The sequence below is a fragment of the Leptonychotes weddellii genome, chromosome 16, assembly GCF_054177405.1.
Source record: "Leptonychotes weddellii isolate Sample4059 chromosome 16, ASM5417740v2, whole genome shotgun sequence".
In the NCBI taxonomy this organism is placed as follows: Eukaryota; Metazoa; Chordata; class Mammalia; order Carnivora; family Phocidae; genus Leptonychotes; species Leptonychotes weddellii.
Genome location: NC_138384.1, coordinates 14,458,033 through 14,484,052, shown reverse-complemented (window position 1 = coordinate 14,484,052; position 26,020 = coordinate 14,458,033). Strand labels below are relative to the sequence as shown.

The 26,020-nt window shown below is 38.4% G+C and overlaps 1 long non-coding RNA gene across 2 annotated transcripts in view; it reads left to right on the top strand.

The window, feature by feature from the left end:
- LOC115944040 (uncharacterized) overlaps positions 1-26,020 on the top strand; it is an 892,253-nt gene that overhangs the window by 508,178 nt on the left and 358,055 nt on the right. For both annotated transcript variants that reach the window (XR_014140819.1, XR_014140818.1), the window contains exon 6: positions 23,182-23,248. This is a non-coding gene — a long non-coding RNA (uncharacterized LOC115944040). The remainder of the gene's footprint in view (positions 1-23,181; positions 23,249-26,020) is intronic.

The following is a 26,020-nucleotide window of genomic DNA, read 5'->3' as shown; positions in this document are numbered from 1 at the left end:
GGGAGGTGCTATTGTTTTACTAAGGGAATAGTATATGATGGCAGTTTTGATTTGCAGTATTTGATTTGCAGTAATTTTACTACCTAGAGGAGATGAATTAGAACATGGTTGGGATAAGACCGTGCTCCAGAAAGAATCCATGAGAAATCTTTCTTTTATTTCCCGCACCCGCCCCCCCGCCCCGTAATTGTTGCTGGAGTAATAGATTTCCTTTAATGAAGCTGTGGCACGTTGGCATTATTTGGTGTTTGTGGTGTTAACCTTCCAATTCATCGGGGTTTTGTTGCTTGAAATCAGCGGCATATTCTCTGTCCAGAGTGAGTGACTTAGTTAAAGCTAAAATTGAATAATGAACCAAAAATAGATGATTGTAATCAATTTAGATGAAAAGACCAAAGAGCATTGATAAAAGTGAGACATGGCTTGTGCAGTCACTTTATTTTTCATGTGTTTTGTTCTATGCTGTTCACATGTTCCTTAAGTTATAGATCTTATTTGGGAACTCTTCCAATACAAGTAAATTCATTTCTTTTTCAAATTATGAAATATTTCAATTGTACAGAAAAAAGTATAGGGATTAATATCTGTCGTATCCACCCAGCATTGTCAAATCTGAACATTCTTCCTATTTGTTTTAGACCAATTTTTCCAACATATAAAATGTCCCGAGTCCATTTGATACCCTTGTATGTGCCTCCCCTTCATCTCCTTTCTTTTTCTCCCTGTTCCCTGCCCCCAAGAATTAACCAGTCTCCTGGCCTTCGTTTTTTTTTTTTTTTTTTGGCTCACATGTGGGTGACCATAAATGGCATATAGTTTTGTTTTTGCCTGTTTTTAAACTTTACATAAATGTTATTATGGCGTATGTATCTACAACTTGCTTTTATTCATTCCTCCTTTTATTTTAAAAATATCTTCATGTTGAGGGGAGCCTGGGTGGCTCAGACATTAAGCATCTGCCTTCAGCTCAGGTCATGATCCCAGGGTCCTGGGATCAAGCCCCACACGGGGCTCCCTGCTCAGTGGGAAGCCTGCTTCTCCCTCTCCCTCTGCCCCTGCTTGTGTTCCTTCTCTAACTGTGTCTCTCTCTGTCAAATAAATAAAATCTTTAAAAAAAAATATCTTCATGTTGATATATATTCCATGGGCCTTTTTCTAAGTAAATTCACCATCATCTTTCCCAAGTATGGGGTAGGCATGTGTCCATTGTCTCCAAGCAAAGGGGTCACTCCTGGTGGAGTGGTTGCTGCTTAAATCACGAGAGAAAAGCAAATACTAGCAAAGTTGGGCAGAAAGGCATTTTTAAAAATCAGCTTGACAACTTCAAATGAGTCGAATTAAAAATTAAAAAAAATCTTTAATTGAATATACAGTGTATTGTATAATAAAATATATTGGCTGAATTAGGTTTTAACTCCCAATTCAGTCTTAATCCAGTTTATTTGGATTGAAATGGATGCAATCTGTTGATTCAACAAATACTGAACTCCTTACTGCATACAATACACTGTGCTAGGTGCTCCAGGGGAGACAGAAATTAGTGAGGTAAGATGAGCAGAAGACAAGTTACTAAAATGCCAGTCAGAATAAACACCGTAAAGGTGGTATGAGAGCATGTTATGATCTTTGAAAAGGGGAGAGATTCTGGGTTGGAGATTGGGGAGCAGGAGATGGTACATGGAAAAGCTGGTCTATGAGATAGCTTTTGAAGGATGGAGAACCATGTTTCTCATGAATAAAACAGTTTAGGCAAAGGCACAAAGGCAGAAAAACTCCAGGCATTGTGATGGGGCCAAGCAAGCCATTTGGTTTTTCGGGTCTTCCAGAGCATGAAGGAGCCTAGGTGGAATAGGATTGTAAAGGGAGATTGGCTAAACCAGAGGAACAGGAATGCTTGTTCAAGGTCTCTCCTTGGTAGCCATTGTAACCCTCTTCAAGACATATAGGAAAGATGACTCCACAAGTGATTTCAAGGTGGTTTGGAGCCAGAAAAGACTGGAAGCCGTGACTCTACTTAGGAGGCATTGGGAAGAGTCTCTATGAGATATAACACAGGTCTGGACCAAAACAACTACATAGTCAAAGGAACTTTGGCCAAGAGTTGAGAGGGACCTTCCTGGGGGCTGACTGGACATTGATTTAAGAGAGAGTTGGAAGTTGGGGGTTTGAGGCAAGTTTTCTAGAAGAGCAGTTCCTCAACAAAAATAGGAATGGCAGGAGGAGGAGAGTGGATAAAATTATTTTGGACGTAGTCAATTTTAAATCATAAGGCAGGACAACTCAGTGAAGAATATGGTTCCATGTTCAACTGCTAACATCTTCTTTGGCCTCTGGGGTCCACTTTGCTGCTCACACCCCCAGAGTGGAAGTCACAGGGATTTAAATCTGCATTGGGCGCACCCTTCCAACAGTGACTGAGGGGAATTTGTGCAATGGTGGGTCAGAAGTGGCTCATACTGGCTTGCACAATCTGATGGTTCAATTTTCAGGAATTTTGTGAGTCGGTTATTAAACACAGACGTTATTAAAAATTAAATCACATACACTTACAATGAAGTAAATTATATTAAAAGTAATCAACCCTCACTTCCTAATTATTTTGCTACATTTTTTGATTCCCCATGCTCTTTTGTATTAGAAGTTGGCAGTACCGTAGAGAGACGTCTGCTCTGCTTCTCTTCCCAGCTGTCTGTGTGATGGTACGATGCTGTTAGCTTGAAATCAGCCATGGTGGGGGTATTGACACCTTGACAACTGGCAAATACTACAAGTCAGGGCTCACTCAACCCTACCCCCATTTCTGCTGGAGAACTTGTTGCAAAAGATTTATCAGCATACCACTGAATTGGTAAATAAATACTCATGTCCCCTCACCTCACAGGTGGGAGAGCCCTGAGATGCACGTCTACACCCGGTGAGTTCCCCAGCAGAATTAGGGTCCAGTTTCTCATGTTGGTAACTTGCTTGATGACAAATTATTTGGGCTACTTCTTTCTTCGTCTCACTGCCTTTTCAATAATTCTTGGATCACTTCTAAAATAAACTGCTGACAGTTAAATCCTTATTTTAAGGTCTGCTTCTGGGACAACCAAAACTGAGACAAATGACGGTGATGATTCCTCTTTCTGATGAGGGTAGATAATAAGGTAGGTCAAGAGAGGCCCATGACCCAGTGGGTGGCACGTGGAGTACATGCTCTGTGGACGACCCACGTGGGATTAGCACTAACGGGTTCCTTCTTTCCACAAAGTATAGTTATAATGACTTTAAAATGGTTGGCTTCCAACCTTATTTTATCTTTAAATCTTACTTTTTCCCTCTTCCGTGTTTGGGAGCACTCTGTAAGTACAATTTCTTGTTTATTCTTTGAAGAATAGTGGTATGGTGAACAATGATTGTTCATTCTTCAGGAGATGTGAGTTCCAATTCCTCCGACAGGTACTGCTCTGGGGAGAGCATCACTGAATAATTACAGTTGCCTTTTTGTTTTTGTTTTTAAATATTGGATTCATGTAGCACAAGTGACTAAAGAGCCAAGAGTTGTCCCTTTTTTACTCTGGAATTGTATAATTTGAAATTGTATAATTGACATTTCTTTGTGACTGCTAGTAGGAGACAAATTTCCTTATCTCAGCTGACATCTTACAGGTATTTATCACTCTGTGGAATGATCTTAATTCCATTGAGTTCTTTAAAATATAGGTGAGAGTGGTAAGAATTAGCATCGGTTTGGTTGGTATAGCCACCTAATGCTCAATTTCATCTTGCTTTTTATTTCCCTACTTTTAACTGACTCATTCTGCCTTGGATGCTTTGAAAACTTACCACAGTGAAGTAGAAAATTTTTAGTGCATCTTAAACCTGAAGATTGCCTGTCTGTGCTTTCCTATCCATCTACCTGTGTGTCTACCTTAATGTACTTTTTTTGTTTAGTTATTGGAACGTCCAGTCCAGTGTCTGCCCTGAACCTCTTGGGACTCTTAAATCTTTCTTACTCGTGAAATGATTCAGGTAGGCACAGTCTACCAGTCTCTGCACACTTCTTTATTACTTGTTCGTTATGGATACCATTTCATGGCTCTCTCTGCTACTGCTATTAGAAATTATAGACCTTCCTCCTATAAACCTCCTCCTTCCCCTCCCCACATCAATTTTTCTGCTTTCTCTTGCTTTCTGGTTTTCAATTCCTATTTGAATCCACAGAACCTAGTTTTAATATTATTGGCTAATTAATATATATCTTTTAAAAGAATGACTTTTTTTTTTTTTTAACCTTAGCTGGGTTGTTATTTTTAATGATTGCTTTAATGGTAGCCAAGGATGTCTCTGCTTAGGGAGGCCCTTTATTTCTGTCCATAATGAGGCATAACTCATTTGTACTGTCCTGAGATTTATGAGGTACTGGGGGTGGGGGGAAGCACCTTTTCAATTTATTACATCTTAAATGAACTGCTCCCAAAGCAAAAACAAAACAAAACAAAACAAAACAAAACAAAAGGGCAGTAAAGCAGTGTCTGTGTACTGTTTAGTTTGATGCTTATTGAGCTGTATGGGAGGTTGCTGACTCGTCTGAGGTTGGTAGGTAAGAGTTATCATTTCATTTGAATTGCTCTTTATTCTGTTTGCCTGTAGCTCTTCCTCCTTTTTCACCCTCACTACTTCCACCTCCACTCCTCCACGGAGTAATCGAAATGTTACTATGTAGAATTATACCCAGGTCATTAGATTGTTATGATGGTTAATTTCATCATAACCTGGCTTTTTTTTTTTTTTTTTTTTTGGAGGGAGGGTGAACAAGGTGAAAGAGGGACCTCTTTATTTCCTACTACTTGGCACAGCAGACTAAGCTCTTAGGTATATGATCTCAAGGATATTTGTAACTTAACAAAAGTCCTTTTTCTTTCCTAACCCTTTTGTGAAAAGGTAGTAGAGCATTCAATTCAGTTTTCCACTAAAATACCACTCGATGTCATCTATGGGATCCAGTCCCTGAATTCTGTCCTCTCTCATCTTTTCAGGTCACATAACAGGGTATGTGCCACGCACACAACTGACTTTTCCTCTGTGTCCCTGATGTACACTGTGGTGGGGCTGATACCTGCCCAGGTGGGTGGGATTTCTGGGGCACCAACTGAATGCCATTTACTTTCCTGCCATTAGGGGTTAAAGAGCAGTTCGATTTTTGAGGAAGGTTCAGCAAACCTACAGTTACCTGTTCTTTGCTCTTGATTTACCAGTTTGTGAAATTCTGGAAAGAGAGAGAAAACCCTACCATTCAGTAGAGTTTTGAAACATTCCCGGGAAGGCCAGAGTTGCCATCCAGGCTGCCAATAACATGTCCCCAAGAAGCCCCTTCTCTTAGCTATGTCCTCACATCCCAACTCGGAATCCTTCTACTTGGCCACTTTGGCTCATTCTCCTTCCTTGTTTTCGTGGCCTGTTCCCACCCAAGTCCTCCTCTTGCAACTGTGAATAGAGGGTGTGGTTTTTATTCCCCCCACCGCTCAAAAGCAGACTCAAAACTTGAAATTGTCACTCACGGCAACATTGCTCTCTCTGCTTCCTTGGTTTAGGAAATGAGGCATTTCATTTCTGACCATGGTTTGAAGACTCTATAAATGCATTTCACACAATACAAAACACCAGCTGTATATAGATTCAAATATTTTTTTCATTAAAAGCCTTTTGCTTCTTTCCTCTTGCTTCTCTTGATAGGTGCCGTGATAGAAAGCTCCCGCACACCTAAGACTTTCCTTTTTTTTTTTTCTTAGACTCAAACTTCAGAATATTTTCAATCTCTGCAACATTATCTTTTGAATAATAATTACCTCTTATATTAAATTATAAGACAGCAGGATTCAGGATTAGATCTCCCCATATTATTCTAGTGAAGGAAATTATGACAGGGGTCATTTTTTAGAATTATGTAGCAGGGTAAAAGGTCCTAGGCAGCATTAGAAGGCAAAGGCGTTTATAATTAAATTGTAATTTAGGCCAGTGATTTATCGTTTTCTCAATGAAAAATTTGGTGCTGCCGAGAGATCCTAAGAGGAACTTTAGTGAGATACAACTTAATGAAATAATAAAAAGAAAAATTATTCTGGAAGAGATTGTATTACAGTGGTGGAATAATCGTAGGCTGCCTTCTGTGGGTATTTCCATTATCAATCCTATTTTTCAAGGATTTCTAATTTAACCCTCATTTTCTTTTCAGGGTAAAACACGGCACACGAATTCTGAGTTTTGTATCTAGAATATTTCTGAAAACTGGGAAAATACAAATGAAATCTTTTGTTTGTGTTCATGCTCATAAATACATTTGGAAACATTGCCCATTTGCTTAAAAGCTATTTATTTAAATTGAAGCGTGCTGCCTCTGTAACAGCAATTTAAAAAAAAACCAAACACCTGATTCATTTTAAAATAATAGATGACTTTCCTTTGTTTATTTATTGCGGAGGCTCGTGTCCATGAATGTGGACCTTTACTATTTGTTGGTTACTTTCCTTCCTGTCTACAATTCTGCATCTCCTGTGAGTGAGGTATGAGATAGGACCTATGGGATGGATATACACAAACCAAAAGGAAGGCAACAGAATGTGAATCATTCTTCTGTTGAAAATAAAAAAGTGAGGGCAATTTTAAAAGTAAAAGAGCGGAGTTCTTTGCTAAAAAAGGATCTTTCACAGGCTCTCAGTATGAGGTCGGCAGTTTCACAAAACTAATCGTGACCAAAGATTTGGCTCATGATAAGGCCAATGTAGTTGGTGTTTTGAGCCAAAAGATTAAACCGTTGAGTTACTGAAAAAAACAAAAGTACATCTTTTACTGTGGTTTGATACTTGTATTTGTTATAATTCAAATTGTTCTTGTTATATTTTAATTGTCTCCATAGAACCTTGATTGCTTTAATGATTTTGGTGATAACTCTTTAAAAATAATCACGCTAATAAACTTTTAATGGCATGTGTTTTAAATAATTGATTGAAAATGGTCTAAATATCTGTTTATCCAGTAGTCTATAATAGCTTCGTCACTAAACATTTAATCTATTGAGTAAATAATGTGTGTTTCAAAAAAATGCACTCTGTATTTACATAATAGACTTCAGGTGTAATAAGAAAACAACATGTATCTTACAAATTCTTTAAGTATGTTTTCTTCAATAGCAGAGATCATCACCATTCAATGACTAAAGAACACGCCCTTGAATTATCTAAATACAGTGATATGAAAGATCAATGTCTTGCAAGGACCTATTAAGGTTTATCTTATTAGTCTCTGATCACATAGTACATTCTATCTTTTTTACTTCTGATGGGCTTTGGTATAAAACGTTTAGAGAGAGTATAACCCGCAAAAATATTAACTTCAGAAGAGAGGAATGCTTTTTAATTTTCTTTTTCTTTTTTTTATAGTAATTTCAATTTTTTTTTATTATTATGTTATGTTAATCACCATACATTACATCATTAGTTTTTGATGTAATGTTCCATGATTCATTGTTTGCATATAACACCCAGTGCTCCATGCAGAACGTGCCCTCTTTAATACCCATCACCAGGCTTTTTAATTTTCAATACATGTTATGTCCTTCTGAATACTATTTCACGCTGTTAACCTGAAGCTTCTTCTCCTCTGGTCTTTCTCTTTTTATACACTCGTATGTGAGGCAGGATTGACCTGGGATGATTGCCCGGACACTGCTTTACAGGCAAAGCCCAGTGGTCAATAAAAGCATGGGAAAAGCAGAATGACCTTGGGCAAGTGATTGTTTCTCACCTGTAAAAATAGGAATAATAATAGGATGAGCCTCATTGGGTGTTGAGCACATTAAATGAGTTAATACATTCAAAGCAGTTACAACAGTGTTTGGCACAGAGTAAGCACTTAATGAATGCTAGCTAGTATGTCTGTTTATTTGTACTTAGAGAGCATGACCATCTTCACTAGACAGATATTGACAAAATATTCTATTCAAGGTAATAAAAACTTGGCAATCTAAATTTTGACCTCTGTACGAAAAGCTTTTGAAAGTAAAGCCAGTAAAGAATCATAAACCATTACGGGAAGTTACTGATACAGCAGGCGATCCACAAAACATAGCCGTCTTATTCATGTGAAATATGTTAATTTGTCATTTTGTGTTCAATTCCCATGTCTCTTTTTTTTTTACTTTTTATTTTCAAATAATTTTAGATTTAGAGAAATGTTGTAAAGGAGTAGGGAAAGTTATGTTAACATCTTGTATAACCTTGGGACAATCAATTATCAGAACTAAGAAATTAACATCAATGGAATACAATTCACTAAACTTAAGACATTATTTGGATTTCACCAATTAATGTATTTCATCCGTTATTTGGATTTCCACTCTTGTCCTCTTTCTGTTCGAGGCCCCAGTTCAGGACTACACATTGCATTTAGTTGTCATGCCTTTTCATTCTCCAATCTGTGAAAGTTCCTCAGTCTTTCTTTGATCCCTATGACTTGACACTTTTTTTTTTTTAATTGAGGTAAAATTGGTATAGAACATTATAAGTTTCAGGTGTACATTATAACTCAACATCTGTATGCACCTCCAAGTAGTCACCATTAAAAGTTGAGTTACTGTCCATCACCATACAATTAACCCCCTTCGCGTACTCCCAGCCCACTTCCCCTCTGGTAATCACCCATCTGTTCTGTTCTCTGGATCTGTGAGTTTGTTTTTGTTTTTGACCTTGGCAGTGTTGAAGCGCACTGGTGAGTTATCTCATAGAATGTTGCTCAATTTGGGGTTTTCTGATGTATTTCATAATTAGATCAGTGTTATACACTCTTGGCAAGAATATTACAGAAGTGATGCACCCTTCTCACTCTATCATGTCATGTGACATCAATATGTCTTATAACTGATGATCTTCACTTTGGTAACTTGGTTAGATGGTAACTGCTAGCTTTCCTCACTGCAAAGTTCCTATTTTTCCCTTGGTGATAGAAAGATAAATATCTTGAGGGTGCTGCTTTGAGATTATACTAATATTATGTTTTTTTTTCTCAAATTTTCACCCACTGATTTTAACACCCATCAGTGGAATTTTACTTGCAACAACTACTACTATGGTTTTCTGGTGGAGATTTTCTATTTTCCTTATTTCTTCCACATCAAATAATTGGAATTCTTCTGAAAGTAAGGGCTGCTCTTTTTCTACTCTTTTTAATTTGTTCAGTTATTTATATCAAAGTGAATTTGTGGATATTTCTTTTCATCTATAGTTTATAACCTAATACGACCACTAGTTGTTTTCCGCCCCCCTCAGATTATTCCAGCTGTGGCCATTGGGAGCTCTTTCAACATTTCCCCATCCTATTTTAGGACTTCCTTACTCTCTTGCACCACAAGATGTTCCAGACTCATCTTGGACTTAAGGAGCCCTGGTTCCTTTTATTGGGTAATGGTATTTAGGAACCGAGATCTAGACTCTGAGAATGTTCATTACTGCTTAGGGTGTCATGGCTTCTGGGCCATCTCAGAGAGCAGAGCTGGGAAAAATATGTATGTATACTAGGTCCTGCATATAACCACATCTGCTTATGGATTCTTAAGTCACTTAGAATTGTCTGTCTTTTTTTTTTTTAATGATCACAGAAGAAAAGCGGTGAAAGTTTTTTTTAAGACAATTAGTACATTTGCATAGGTAGAAAAATAAAGCAGGAAAATTTTAAAGATGGGATTTCACACATAACCAGGTTAGGACTGTGAACCTATCATAATATTTTAGAGAAAATCTTTAGAGAAATTCCTTGGTCTATGAAACAGAAACAGAAACATGAGGTTCCTCACAACCCTTGTGTGTCAGTGACTTGGGGACCTGCTGATAACTCACCTTGAATTCCACTGTCACGTATTTGGCAACTTGGGAACAACATTGAATCATTTACCTAAAAAAATGTAATAAGTAATTGGGAGGATATTTTAATAACTGGGTGACTGCTTAATGTTTATACGTGCTAAAGAAAACATTTTGCATCTGTGTTTTGAAACCATGGTTCGTTTCTGTTCAAATACACATGAATTTGCTAAAAAAAAAAACCCAGTAATTTCCAAAACCTCATTCATATTTTAAACACCTGTGTTTCTCATGATGTTTACATGATCCCTACTTTCTTGGTTATGTCTTAGTGTTTACATAAAAAAGTTAAAAATTCAGAAATAGATATTTTCCTAACCCCACAGAATAATTTTGTCTTAAAATATCAGATATATGTGATCTCAGAATTGGTCTTTCTAAAAGTTAATTTGATTAAGATACTTTTTTCTATTCCTTATTTCTTCAACAAAAATTTTATAAATGATTACACCCTCTTTTTTGTGTTCTCTACCTGTTTTTTTTTTTTTTTTTTTGCTTTTTCTGCATAACTTCTGTTTCCTTTTTTGATGGTAAATAAGCAAATAGTTACTATTGGAATTAATTGCTACATGTTAGAATGGTCACTATTGATTATTGTACAGTTTAAATTTGGAGTTTACCAACACTTATTCCTACCTTACAACTTATATTTAAAGCCTTATCATTATTTCCAGAAGTCTCTGGAAAGATTGAAGGCATGAAAGCCAAAAGCCACAGTGGATAAATGGAAATTAAGGAAGAACTTCTGTGTGGGATTGCTGTGGGAGAAGGAAAGTGCCTAGAGAATAAGTCAGACTGCCCTTAACATGTTCACAAAGCTGTGGCTTTGATAGGGCTGACATTACACACAAACCCACACACAGGGAAACAGTGAATCTAGAGCTGAGCCTTGTGGCACTTCCAGTTCCGGTTGGTATGTCATAAAAAGCAAATTGTATGAGGAGCTTTCTAGGGTGAATGGTGGATGGGAAGTAGAGATGACTTAATGCTTCTTTTATCAATGGCTCTTTGATTTAGAATTTTTGACTCAACATACTGTTTCCTTGGCTACTGGTGATCCCAACAGCCACCTCAGAAGCGGCGAGTATCACAATATCAGCTTCAGGAAGAATCTCAAGGTTACTCCTTATATTAATGTCTTTACTAGTTGAAAGTCAAGTTAGTCACTGTGGCAGAACCTGGTGCTGTCCCATCCATATCCTGAGGGCACTGACCTCTTGACGCCGAAGGCTGCTTATTGAGAACAGTTGTGACTGTGTGCCAGAGCATAGTTTTTTCCTGATTGTGTGCTCACCTTGGCCACCATGGAGGGCAAGCCAGAATTGCCAGAGAGTTTGTGCCACCAGAAGCAACCATCAACCAATGGCAGTTAAAGGTTTGATGGATACACCCTACTTCTTCCCTAGGTTAGAATAACTCTGGGGTGAACAATACATTATATCCCAGACTCGTCAGTGGCTCCAATCACCCACTTAAGTTTAATTGTGGCTTAAACTTAAGTTGAAGCTCCAATTGCCCTCTTACTCAATGATGTGCCCTCATCGTCCTCCTTCCCTTCCATGTTTCGTGCCCTAATGGCTTACTGGTTTTTCCCAGGAGGACCTACCAAATAAACTACTTGTATTCTAATTCTTGTCTCAAAGTCTGCTTTTGGGAGAACCTAAACTATAGCCAAATTTAAGTTATCTCTTGGCATAAGAGAGTTTTTGAATTCCTTGCCTCTGCTGTGCTGCTCCTATATGTTTATTTTGTTCCTTTGGCCTCTGGTCCACCTGATTCTTCTGGAGAGGGTGGGAATGATTGGGTGAGCAGGATAGAGGGTAGTGGGGATAACAGAGTCAAGGCAGGGAAGAGGAATAGTGTGTTTATTGAGCACCTGTTGAAACCAGGCACTGGGCTGTATCAGGTGCTTTGCAAAGGTTATCTCATCTCATTCTCTTGACAGCCCTGGGAGAAGAGGGAGTAGGTGGTATTACGTCTGTTTTGGAGATGAAAGAAACTGATATGCAGAGGGCTTAAAAGATGTGCATAGGGTTACAAAACTGCTAGTGAGTAGAACTAGGTTTGGGACCTAAGCTTGTGTGTGTTCTTTCCTACCTGCCTTCCTAGAGAAAGACTGGGACCAACAGCCAGAAAAACTAGGTTTGAATCCCAGATCTTCTATTTACAAGTTGTATGGTCTTGGGCAAGTACTTCACTTTCTCCGGAATTGTTTTCTTATCTATCAAGTGGGAAATGAAAAGTGAGGAGTGATTTTCATGAGAAAACATTTTATTTACTCTTAGCCAGTTGGGTGCACTGAAATCATTTGATTCTAGACAGAGACAAAAAATAGTGTAGGTGTATTTGGCCAGAAGAGCTCCTGAAAACTATCAGCTGGGCAGGAATGGGTGGGGCTGAGTGGAGAAGAGTAGTTTACTGCTTTTTGGTAATCACTGGTGTAAATAGCTCTGCGGTGATGAGACAGAGTTGTGTATCTGAGCAAGTTGCCCTTGTCCCTTGGGGTGGTCAAGCTGTGGATCTGAGCTACCTCAGTGTCGTGAAAAACTTGGCTCAATCATGGCTGTTTTTTTTCCGTTGGTCAGTCAATGGCTTAATCATCATGTGGCCTTTCATTTCATATTTGTCACTGTCAAGCTGACTTTGTATTTTGGAAAGCTTCCAGCATTCATTACCATCATGAAAAAGAAGAGAAGTTCGTATCCCCAGCATCAAGACTTGGAAAGCTGCTCAGAGGGGCCATCCTTGCTCTCAGGATTTCTCCTTTCAACCCGAAGAACTTGCAAACACATGTATTAAAAAAATGCATAGTTATTTATGAGTCTGCAAGATTGGAGCCATGACCTTGTCCAGAGTTGGCCTGCAAGATAGACAGGATTGATAGGCGAACTCGGGCACTAATTGATTTATTATTTTCTTTTGTTTCTTCTTACGTTAGGATCCACTTGTGGGTGTTTTGTAATCAGTCATGAGACATGCAAACTCACAAGTTGATTCTTTAGTAGCTGTAAGATAGGCAAAGGATTTCTAAGAAAATCTTCTCATAAATGGAAGACTGGCATTTTATTTTGCCTATTGTAATTGAGCTCCTCACTTGGAAGAAGAGCATTTTGCACTGACTTACAGAGCTTCCTTTATGTGACTGATAAACCTGAGTTTGTGCTTATTAGAGGCCAGAGTGTGGCCTTCATGAGAAGAAAAATAGCCCAACTTTCATCTGATACCTTCTAGCGCAGGATAGAGGCCAGTCTGTATTCTCACTTGTCACTTTCTTGCCGGCTCTGGGCTTGGGAGCTATCCAGGAACACTTCATGATGCGGCTCAAACACAAATGTCTCGAGAAGCCCTAATCCAAAGTGAATCTTTTATAAATAATAAACAGCAAATAGGCTCCATTTAGTTATATTAACCCCCAAATAGGTCAGGCACTCTGTTTAAAAATGCAAACATCACAATAAAAAAGATTCCCTAGATGCAGAATTTGATGTGTACGTGCAAATTTTCTGGACGTGGTACGGGAAAAAATAGCCCACACCTATGCTTCACTGCTTAAAATATTTATATATTATCTCTGAAAAGTGCTACTTTTGAAGTGCTATTTATTATAAGCTGATAGAACTCAAGGGCTCTCTGTCCTCCTAGAAGTCCTTATCTTTCCTGATTGCTGAGTAGTTACTGCTAACTTTACTTTCTGAGACCTATGTAGTCCTCAAGAGAATTGTAGTTTTGTGCCAAAATTTTCGAGATTTCTTGCTGAACAACTTGGCATTTGTTTGCGATCCTCTTTAGTTTTATCAATGGGTCTAATTTCACATGTTAAGAATCTTATTGTTTGCCAGCCAAAATAAAATAGCATAGTTCAAAACTATTTATACAATTCAAAACATTTTTTCATTTGGAGCTCAGTTAGCTTGCCTTTCTGCCTCAATTGTGTATTAACTTCTCTTCTTTCATGCCAGGAATAATTAGACAATTAAGTGCTGATGCCCTGGAAATGAAAGGGCATATTTTCATTGAAATTCTCACCTACAAAAATTTGTAGTCTAATTCACATTCCCCTTAAAATCAAATGAGTAAAGCATTCCATTGTGAACTCTAACATATAGATCCTAAAGTATTTACACTTAGACAAAGCTAGGGCACGGTAATCCATTTGAGCAATGGCAGTAATTACTTTTTCCCAAGGAAGAGTAATTCTTGCAATTAAAAATATACAGAGGTTGGGTGGGACATTTCTGGATTTCCTGATTTGCTTATGATTCAGCCATTACCCATGTCAATCGTGATTCTCTTGTAATGATTTCAAGAGTACATAAAGCTGCATGATGTCCCACCAGTATTTAGAGAGAGAAAGAGAGACAGCCTTCATTACTGTGTTGACATCTCCTGACCCTTTAAAAACTAGTTACTTCTTTTAAAACTTCATTTAATTCCTTCTCTTTTCCTCTCTACCTCTAGAATTGCCATAATTAGGAGATGAAGTAGAAGCCCAGTTTCATTGGGATCCAGCTTTATATTTGGCTAGATTCATTCATGTAAAAAGGATGCAGTGCTGCTCCCAGTCTAGTCCATGGGGTCCCCTCTGTAACTTCCCATTTGAATAGTGCCCTGATCTCTAGGAATCTCTTAAAAAATGGAACTCTTCAAGTTTTAGGGGAGAGTTCCTACCTCCTCTTGCCGACACATGCCTTCTTTCCTGTCACTTCTACCACGTTCTCTTTGTTAGAAGCAAGTCAGTAATTCCAGCCCACACTCAAAAGAGGAGAATTAAGTTCTACTTCTTGCCAGGAAGAATGTTGAATAATTTGTGGGCATAGTTTGAAACCACTAGAATCCTGGAGAAGGATTTCTGGCAAAGGAGTGATGCGGCTCTCCAGTAGAAAAAGGTTGGTCTAAAAATAGGGTGCAGAGGGTGCTGAAGGAGAGACTAAGTTATTTGATTATAATCTCCTTTACCCACTAAACCTGAAACACTATTAGGGCAGGGACCACATCACTATTGATTGCCCAGTGCTTCAAACCCTTGCATGTGAGAGGCGCTCCTTAAATATTCTTAGAATGACTGCATCAATGAATGAGTAACTCAATACATGAAAAGTTAACGAAGAATGAGTGACTTGGTTACATAATTTGAGAGATAGCATGTCAAAATGGGATGGATAGAAGATGTTCTCTGCAATCATACTGCCTGGGTTCAAATCTGGGCTCTCCCGTGTACCTGGTGTGTTTTCTTGGGAAGTCACCTAATCTCCGTAAGCCTCATTGTAAAAATGGGAATATTAATAGAACTTATCCCACAGAATTATTGTAAGAATTACATGATACTGGTTATTAGGTATAATATTAGGTACATAATAAACACTTAATGTTACCTGTTATTATAACTTTTTAATACTCAAGTTCTCTAGCTATTAAATGGGAGAGCCAAGATGTGAATCCCTATCTGTTTTATTCAAAATCCCATAGTCCTAATTTTTGCACCTTCAAGATTGGAGGTAATACTACTCTTTCATAGGTAGTAAAGTTTAAACTCATAGTCAATATTTTGATATAAAAAGTACTACAATATTTGGGTTTTACCAAGTCCTGGGCATTTTTGTTTAGTTGTGGTGGAAGATGATGGAGCTTCTTGAGGTTTATTGATTTAGCTGCTTTTTCTAGGCTAGTTCTTAGAAAACAGCACATAATATCACCAGGACCACTTTTAGAGAACACTTGTTTTGACTGACGAAGATACATAGCAAGATCAGTAGCAGCAGCAAGAACCCACTCAGATTCGTGTTTACAACCAAGAGATCCATGCACGTATGTTGGTGAACAAGTGAGAAACCTTTCAATGCTTATGGATAACCGTTTCTTCTGTGCTTTTTGTTTTAGGACATTCAGTTTGATATAGGGGGAAAATGGATCTATGTGTCAGTTGTCTATTGATGAGTGACAAACCACCCTAAACCATAAAAGCTTAAAAGAATAACCATTTAATTTGCTCGCCCATCTTTAAGCCGGCAATCTGGACTGGGCTCTGCTAGGCAGTGCTGCCAGTAGGTCTCACCTGGGCTTGGATGGCTGGAGTGGAGGAGATGGTCTAAGATAGCCTTGCTCTCATGTTGCTGGCCCTAGCTATTGGCTGGACCATGTTTCCAGCATCTAGCAAGAGGTTATTCACATCATGGCAGTCCAAAGAGGAGAAGTCCCAGTGTGCTAGTGCTTTTCAAGTCTCTGCTTGTATCATGTTTGCAGATACCCTCTTGGCCAAGAAAGTCACATGACCAAGACCATATTTAAGAGGTCTTTTTTAAAAGCCCATATTTAAGAGGTATTTTTAAAAATCTTTTTATTTTTTTAAGATTGATTTATTTATTTGGGAGAGAGAGAAAGAGAGAGCATGAGTGGGGGAAGGGACAGAGGGAAAGAATATCCAAGGAGACTCCACCGAGCATGGAGCCCAATGTGGGGCTCGATCTCATGAACCAGGAGATCAGGACCTGAGCCGAATCCAAGAGTCAGATGCTTAGCTGACTGAGCCACCCAGGCCCCCCACCCCCCAAAAAACACTTCTTGATGGGGGAGCTGCAGATTTGCATTGCAAAGGGCTGTGCATTGTAAAGGAATGGGAGGAATCATTGTGGCCATTTTTGCAAACAATTAACCAACCACAAAGTGGAAGATGGTTTCAAGTTCATGTTTGGAAGGTGTGAAGCAAATCCTTAAAAATCTTTTGAGGGGTTTGCAGCTCAGGATTATATCTGGTACAGAATTGATTTCAAATGTACTTCTTATGTAGCTGCTTCAAGTAGGTTACTAGGGGACCACATAGTGTTAGTTGGTGATCACTGAAACCTTAATGCACATGCCCTGTGCATGGATGCTAAAATGCGAGCAGCTCTCAGTCTGCAATTCTAGCTTGGGACTGTTGGGTGGAGGCTTTTGCCTTGTTTCCACTTCTTAAATACTGTATGTCTCCAGAGCTGGGTAAGCTTTGCTAATGAAACTTCATAGTCGTGTTTTCCACGGTTTCTTAAGAAAATTAAAAACTCCAGGAAACTCTCAGAAATTTTATTTATACCATCAGACTTATAACATAGAACTCCTGATCCAGCCTTCTCAGGGAGCTGCCATACTGTGCCCAGCCCATCTCTCTGACTCCCGACCCTGTTAAGCTCTGCATCTAAGTGAGTCAGCTGGTTAGATGCTGAGCAGGTGGGGGGGGAGGGGGAGGGAGATAGGAACACAGGCCTAACTTCTGCCACAGCCAACCAAGCATCTGCATGGTGCCTACCATGTTCCCTCACTTGTTAGATCAGAAACCGTACCTGCTGCATACCCCACCACCACCACTCCCTGACCTTGCAGCTCAGACATGCTACAAAGCCAGTGACCCCAGGAAATCAGTCCTATGTGATTATGTGGCTGCTCCCTGGGATGTGCTGAGTGAATACGGAAATCTGGGGGCTTCCTAAAATGTTCCTGTCCTCATGGCATAGAGTGTGAAATCACTGTAGTCTACACAGTAGTGACATAGATCCTTAACATTTCCAAGTAACCCTAAATTTGTGCCTCTATGTTTAATTTATTATGTTTTGGGACAACCAGCATCAATCATTTGGCAAATATTTCTTGGATCATTTTAAATGGATTGATTTGTATTAAACTCACTCAACTGTGTTTGCCATGGTGTCACACGTCCTATGAAATTACATGTTCTCTTATGGGTTGGGGGCTTGCAACTGAAAGAAAAAACTTATTGTCTTAAAGACAAAACTACAAATATTGTAGAAATTTGGGGGGCTAACAGAAGAAGAATTTTTAATGTTAGCTGTTCCTAAACCTTTAGAGGCTGCTGCTGATATTTTCCTTGCTATGGTACAGGAACAGAAAATACACTGCTGGGCCACTTTGTAGATTAGCTTTCATTTCTTGACATTTAACAACACAGTCTACATTCATCTTGGAACAAAAATGAAGTTTGGAAACCAATTAAGATAAAAAAAAATATAACTTAAAGGAAAAGGTATAATATGTCTCTGGTAGCATCCCATTTTCTGTTCTCTAAATAGAGATGCTAAAAATTGAGCTCCCCCTTTCTACAAAAAGGCTCTTTTCTTACAAGAGTGATGAACAGGATGGGCGAAGGCCAAGACCCCCCCCCCTGAAAAAAAACCAAATAGCTGTGTTATGTTCCTTTCCTTTATGCTAAGGCTGTAGACTTTGGGACTCTCCTAAAGAAGGGCTTTTGAATCCAGACATACGTGCTACAAACATAATGGTTATTCTAGTGGATGTCCCACAAGTGCAGGCATGCCTCCTTCTACAGTTAGTTCATGCCTGCTGAGGGGGAGCCCTGAAGCTCATCCTAAACAGAGGGGAGGCTCAGCCTGGATGCTTACAGAATGGCTGCGAGGGCAAGACTCTTGTGAATTAATCACAGTGGGCAGCGCTAGGGATCGATCACTTAATTTCATCGAGCATTAGTTTCCTTAACACCTGGAGAGCATGTAAGAATTCCCTAAGAGCTTTTGGGTTTGCCCATTGCTACATGTCCAAGTTTTCCAAAAATGGGTTATGCAGGATTCTAAGCTCTGGATATTCCTGGAAAAGAAAAAGGATTTATGGCTGGAAGGGCCCGTATATATTATTGTCTCCTTGGAGATTTGCATGAGCATGTTAAAGGTTCAGAGAAGCTTTACATAAAAAACAACTGTTTAATTTTGAGTGATCTTTCCTACACATATGTGAACACAGATTTCTTCTTCTCCTGACATGTCGTAACACCCCACACTTCAAAGAGTATTACATATGGATATTCTAACTTCGATCCTTACATGAAGCCAGACTCTTAGAGGATGGATCTTGTGGTGTTGGCTCCTTGCAGAAGACCATTTTCTGTGCTGGTTTGCTGCTGTGCCATCAGCCTACCCAAGGGTCATTTCAGGAAAGAAGAACAGGGAACTTGGCATTATATTCATTGTGGGCATCTCATTCAGTGTGTAATCCACATTGTTACATAATACAAAGACCCACAGAGAAATTTCTCCTTTCTATTGTGGACCTACATATTAATTTCTTACATCTGCTGTAACAAATTTCCATGAACTTGGTAGATTTAAACAATGCACATTTATTACCTTAAAGTTTTGGAGGTCAGAAGTCTGAGATGGGTCTCCCTGGGCTAAAATCAAAGTGTTGGCAGTGCTCTGTTCCTCCTGGAGGCTCTACTGGAGAATCCTTTTCTTGCCTTTTCCAGCCTCTGGAGGCTGCCCACATTCCCTGACTCATGGTCCCTTGACCATCTTCAAAGCCATCAATAGCCAGTCTAGTCTTTGTCATGATTCCAACTCTCTGGTTCCTCCCTCTTCCACATTTAAATGGCGCTTGTGATTACGTGGAGCCTACCCAGATAATCCAGAGTAATTTTACTATTTTGAGGTCAGCTGTTAACAACTTTAATTCCATCCACAGCCTTCAATCCCCCTTGCAATGTAATCCAATATATTCATAGGTTCTGCGGAAAAGGACACAGACATCTTTGGAGAGCCATTATTCTCTCTACCATAACCCAGTAGACATGTCATTCTTTTTGCTTTGGCTTCTAGGCTGCTTAGAGCTATTTAGTAACTATGTGGACCTTCATCTTATTTTCCTATTATAATTTTCTTTTTTGTTCCTATATCCTCATTCTCTTCTCAAATTCATGTTATCACACATGCCCACACATGTATAAGCCATGTTGAAATGTAGTAGTACTAACAGTGAACCTCTAGAATAGGGGTAAGCAAACTATAACTCATGGGCCAAATTCAGGCCACCTCCTGTTTTTGTAAATAAAGTTCTTTTTTTTTTTTTTTTAAGATTTTATTTATTTATTTGAGAGGGAGAGAGAGGAAGCCTGAGTTGGGGGCAGAGGTGGAGGGAGAGGGAGAAGCAGACTCTCCGCTGAGTAGGGAGGCTGATGCGGGACCTGATCCCATGACCCTGGGATCATGACCTGAGCCGAAGTCAGACGCTTAACTGACTGAGCCATCCAGGCACCCCAAGGGCTTTGAGCTAGTCTTAACATGTCACATATCTATAAATGGAAATTGTACATTTACCTATAATATGGTTTCAAAATGGAGAAACATTTTAATAAATACTATTTGTGTACCAGACAAAATTATAATTTTACTTTTGAGAATAAAAATGTTGGAAATCTCTAGAGTGTAGTCTGTTTCCAAAAATAATGCAATTGTTATTTATCTTTCTTTTAAATCAATAAATATGAGCTATGAACTGTATAGAAGATAAAAGTCTTTGTGACCATTCCAAATGAAATAGACTTGAATTTTCTTCTAAAGGGTGTTTGCATTTTGAGCAATCTTTTCTCCTCTCCTCTCCTCTCCTCTCTTCTCTTCATTTATTTTTAAGTAATCTCTCTGCCCGATGTAGGGCTCAAACTCACGACCGCAAGATTAAGAGTCACATGCTCCACTGACTGAGCCAGCCAGGCGCCCTGAGCAATCTTTCTTCAAAGTAACATTCTTATGTGCCTTGTGGCTAAAAATCTAATTTTGAATGCAGTGTGTACATGGAAGGAAGCACTGAACATTAAGTCTGGAAAACAGGATCAGGTGCTTGTCATAGGCACCTTCTGTCTGAGAGTGCTTACATTAGGTAATACTGAGTGTGCTTAGTGGTCAGCAAGGTGTTTTCTCTTTTTCAAGTTTTACTGAGCTATTACTGATACACGAAAAAATTGCAGGGATACCTGGCTGGCTCAGTAGGTGGAGAGTATGCCTCTTGATCTCAGGGTTGTGAGTTTGAGCCCCATGTTGGGTGTAGAGGTTACTTAAAAATACAGTCTTAAAACAGAATTGCACACATTTAATGTACACACCTTGATGAGGTTGGGCATATGTGTACACCTGCGATACCGTCACCAGAGCCAAGGCACTAAACATATCAGTCACGTCTAATATCTTTGTGTTCTTTTGTGGATTTTTTGGTAAGAACATTTCACATATTTTAAAGTGCACAATACCAAGACTCTCTTGTTAACTGTAGGTAGTATGTTGTACAGCAGACCTTTAGAATTTATTCATCTTGAATAATGGAAACTTCAAACACCAATCGAAAAACAGTTCCCCATTTCCCCTCTCCTCAGCTTCTGGCAACCAACATCCTATTCTCTGTTTCTATATTTTGATTATGGTAGATTATCTCATGTAACTAGAATCATGCAGTATTTGTCCTTCTGTGACTGGCTTATTTCACTTAGCATCATGTCCTCCAGGTTTGTGCATGTTGTCACAAACGGCAGAATTTCCTTATTTTTTGAGGCTGAGTAATACTCCGTAAGGTCTTATTATCTTTCTATAATGGCTCAGAAACAGTAACTAGAGGCCAAGGCTCAGTTTGCTCCAGACTCCTGATTGTTCTGAATTATTTTTCATTTCACTACCTATTGGTTCTTTTTCTTCCCAGTTTTGGTTACCCCGTCCTTCCTAATCTATTTTAATCTCCCCGTGTTTCAGGTAACCGTAATTTTAATGAAACAAGTCTTTTAAGGCTCATGCTTTATTTTTTGTTTTAAAATTTATTTGTTTTTAAATTTTTTATATTTTATTTGTTTAGAGAGAGAGAGCATGAGTGAGAGGGGCAGAAGGAGCGGGAGAGAGAGAATCTCAAGCAGACTCCACGCTGAGCATGAGCCCCATGTGGGGCTTGATCTCATGACCCTGAGATCATGACCTGAGCTAAAATCAAGAGTCAGATAGTAAACTGACTGAATCACCCAGGTGCCCCTTTATTTATTCATTTTTTAAAAATTTTATTTTATGTTATGTTAATCGCCATACATTACATCATTAGTTTTTGATGTAGTGTTCCATGATTCATTGTTTGCATATAACACCCAGTGCTCCATGCAGAATGTGCCCTCTTTAATACCCATCACCAGGCTAACCCATCCCCCCCAGCCCCCTCCCCTCTAGAACCCTCAGTTTGTTTCTCAGAGTCCAAAGTGTCTCACGATTCATCTCCATTTTAAGTAATCTCTACACCCAATGTGGGGCTCGAACTCACAACCGAGATTAAGAATCGCATGCTGGTCCCGCTGAGCCAGCCAGGCACCACAGTTCATGTTTTATTTTTAAAACTTACTCTAGTCCTACTTCATTCATTTGGCAAGACCCTTCTGCCTTGATTTTGGAAAACGATTGTTAAATCCAGTTTGTAGAGTGACCAGTAATTCGATCAATATTTATTGCTCTTCTAAAACTACCATTGTCTTTAATTAAAATGCCTTTTCCTTCCATGAGCTCCTAATGTCCATGTCCATTTCAGTCTCAGAATAATGGTAAGATGCTCATGGAACCATTTATACCATGTTTGACCATCTCAACTCTGGTTTCTTTGCTTAAAAATAAATAATAATTAATAGGTTGCTTTCTCCCATAAGACCAGATATCCATCAAGAGGTAGTCTATTTCTGGTCTAACACTGTATCGAATAACCAAAACCTATGTGGTCACTTTCTGCTTCTGCTGTTCTTGCTGGATTTCTGGACTTGTTATTTCTTATTTGGCACTCACTCTTGGCATACATTATCTTTTACCTATGCTCTATGTCATCTTATTTGCATGATGCTGGTGACAATAGGTGAGCCACACAATATCCAAGACACTTATCCCCAAACAGAAACACAAATGAGGCAAAAGTTCACTCAAATTCTGATCTTTTGCAAAAAAGGATATAGTTCTAGATTGGCTATTTTTATATTAAAATTTTATGTTATGGTTAGGCAAATTGGCATAACAAACTCCTACCTCTGTTTCATCCTCAACGTAGAATTCTTCTGTAATTATTTTTGGGGAAGAAATTTGCTTTCACTTACCTTGTACTTTTCTCAGATGGAGACCTGTGAGAAAATAACACAAGTTTTCCTCTCTTTTCATAAATAAGTGCTTAAACTACTCATGAATTGGAATGTATACATCATTGGATTTAATATGAAATGAATTTTTATTCAATTCATTGTCTACCTCTTTTTTGGGAGGGAAGGCCAATGAATAGTACTTCATAGGCTCCCTTTTCAATTAGAAGCAGTACTTCCATTTTGAGATGTGAAGCAGTCAGTGTTCATTCTTTCTGGCCATGACCTCCATGGCTTGCAGATTTTTATCAACTTCCCACTGAGAACGCCTCATTTTTAGCCGAGCACACATATTACCACTGTCAATTCTCCTTCATCAGTTTGATTGCTATTTTTTAAAAATCTTTTTCCTTAAGCCAAACCTTTTTCTTTTTACAGACTTCTGGATTTCTTGAATTCTTCAGTGAACAGAAGAAGAATAAATCAAAGAAGAACTCTTACCTTGGTATGTATGCACGTCCCCTTGGGGATGCTCTAGAATTACCCATGGAATCCTCTTCAGAGTGCTTTTTTTTTTTTTTAATTCAAAGTAGTCAAAGTTCGATTTCAGCAGGGAGGGTGATCTCCTGTTTGATTACTTAGACATAGTGATTTCAAATATTTGTGACATGAGAATGAACAACTTACATGTTAATGGCTTTACTTCACAAACTCCTGTGTATTTGTTCTGATACTTGTCATGAATTTGACCTTTGTTACTAAGACTGTGATGCCCTCTGCACAATAAGAAGTACTCATCAACTACTCAACTTTTGGTCCTGGAAAAAAATCAAGCCAGTTGCTAAAGATTCTATTGGTGTGTAGGTAGGGACAGTTGGCAATTTCAAAGGAAGGTATTGTTGATGAGCTTGATAATTCTGTGGTTAGTTATGGCTGGTTGTGATGAGTGTCATGTGGATGACTCATAGATGCACTCCCTCTTGAGACTGAGTGTAACTCTGGATCCCCATTGTTCTAGAAATGAATGAAGCAAAGTAAAGGGAAAATCCATAGAGTAGTGAAATCAGATGTTTGCAATTCATTGGATGTTTCTTGGAATTCATTTCCATTTCTGTAGCTAGACCTGAGGATATGGCAGAACTCAGCAGAAGATTGTGGTTTGTGTTTTCCTACATAAGGAGAAAGAAGGGAAGAGAGAGAGAGTTTGAGTGTTAGGGCATGTTGGAAGCAGAACGAAGTTGACATTTGCTATTCCTAAGCCTCTTTGCTATTCCAGAATGCTTTTGACCCTGGGAGCATTTCACTGTCCAGGAAAACATCTTTCTCTTTGTCCTAAAGTATACAAGGCAATATTTTGTGTTGCTTTGGAAATATACTTCTCCATGCTGTGACTTGAAAATACCAACACTGTTAAGAAAGAGCAGGGACTTAGGTGAATGCATCAGACATTCATTTGATGAAGTGTTGAGTAAAGCAGATGGTTGATATCAAATGTCTTGATAAAATATTTTAGAAATCAGAGCTGGTTCTCATTAAAAAAATAAGCCCCTCTGGAGGGATTTGCTTATGACTTTCTCCATTTTGTTTTCATTTGTTTCAAATAGTTTTTAAAATTAAGTATATCTATGAGCACAAGCCAAGCTAAAATTATAGATTTAAAAAAGTCAACGGGCTTGACCCCAGATATCTGATCCCCTATCTGTGGTTCCTGGTCACTGGTGGCCTCATCCTGGTTATCAGAGCAACATCTGCTTAGATGGAGTATTGACATATGTGCACACTGGAGCCCAAAACACTTGAATTTTCCAACAATGAGAACATTGGATGTTTCTCTTTGTGTGTGCTAATGGTATGGACTGATTTTGCAGAATCACTGCAGCAAGTTGTAAATGATGTATGAAATGAAAAATTCCTGTCCAGTGCACAGAGTGAATATATACAGTTCTATGCAGTTACTGCAGTGCTGGGCTATTTGTTTTAATATTTCCTTCAGACATATAGTAATTTTTTTGGTGAGTCATATCCAGATGCTTGCCATTGGCACAAAGCACAGATTTCCTTTATATATATTTCAAATGAATTTCAGTCATGTAGAAGTATACTTAAATTAATAGAATACTGGATTTTAGAGGACTTGAGCTTTAAAAAAGAATATTTTTTGGAAAACAGTAGCAATATATTTGTTTTGAAAAATTTGAGAAATGATGAAGAGCCCAAATATTAGAAATCATTTAATCCCATTATGAAAAAATATCCTTTGTTTACATTTAGTATATATCTTTTAAGGTTTTATCCCCTGTGATTAGTTTGCATTCCTAAAAAAAATTATCCTATTAATTTGTTTGTAAAGTTTTAGTCCTAATTACCCATAAGACTTGAACATCTTTCTGTGACTTCTACAATTTAATTTTTAATCACTGCATGCTCTTCAATTGCATGGCGGTAGCTTAAAGAATTTTTACCCATTCCTCCTGAACAGTGGAAAGGTAGGTAGTTTCTAATTTGGGTAATGTAAATAATTTCCTATGTCAATGCTGCAATGTTTATGTGATTGTTGTCATTTTGGTATATATTTAGTAACACCAATCTTGCCTCTGCCTTCCCTTTCAAAATTATCTTAGCTATTATCTCTGTTTTTCTGTTGGATTTTGATGATGATTGGATTATATTTGCAAATGATCAGAGTAGAATTGGCCTCTCCATAATAATACTGAGTCATTCCATTGGAGAACATTAGGTGTCTTTCCATTTATTGGTAGATTTTCTAAGAGGTATTCATTCTTGCATATCAGAAATAAGCCTAAGTTGTGATAACATTTTATTTGGAGTTTCTGCATATAATGTCTAGGTTATATCTGTAAAGTTCTCTTTTTGTGCCATTTTAGTTACATTTTTTTGAACAAGGGTAATTGTAGCCTCATAATATCAATTAACAAAATTTCCCCATCCCCTCTAGTCCTCTTCCCCCAATATCATGCTCTGGAGCAGTTTAAGTACAAGGGGTCACCCCTCTTCTTCTTTAGATGTGATAGAATTAATGTCTGTGTCTGGCTCGTTTGGGGGGATAAATTCTTTGAAACCTCTAATTTCCTTTCAAGGGTGTTGACATATTTAGGTTGTTTTCTGTCTCTTATTGAATCAACTTTGATAATTTATATTTCCGTGTTGAAATACCAGTTTATCTAGAGGTGAAATTTGTTAATACAGATGCATACAAAATATTCTGTTACCATTTTAAAAATAATCCTATAAATCTCTTGTGAAGTCACTTTTCTCA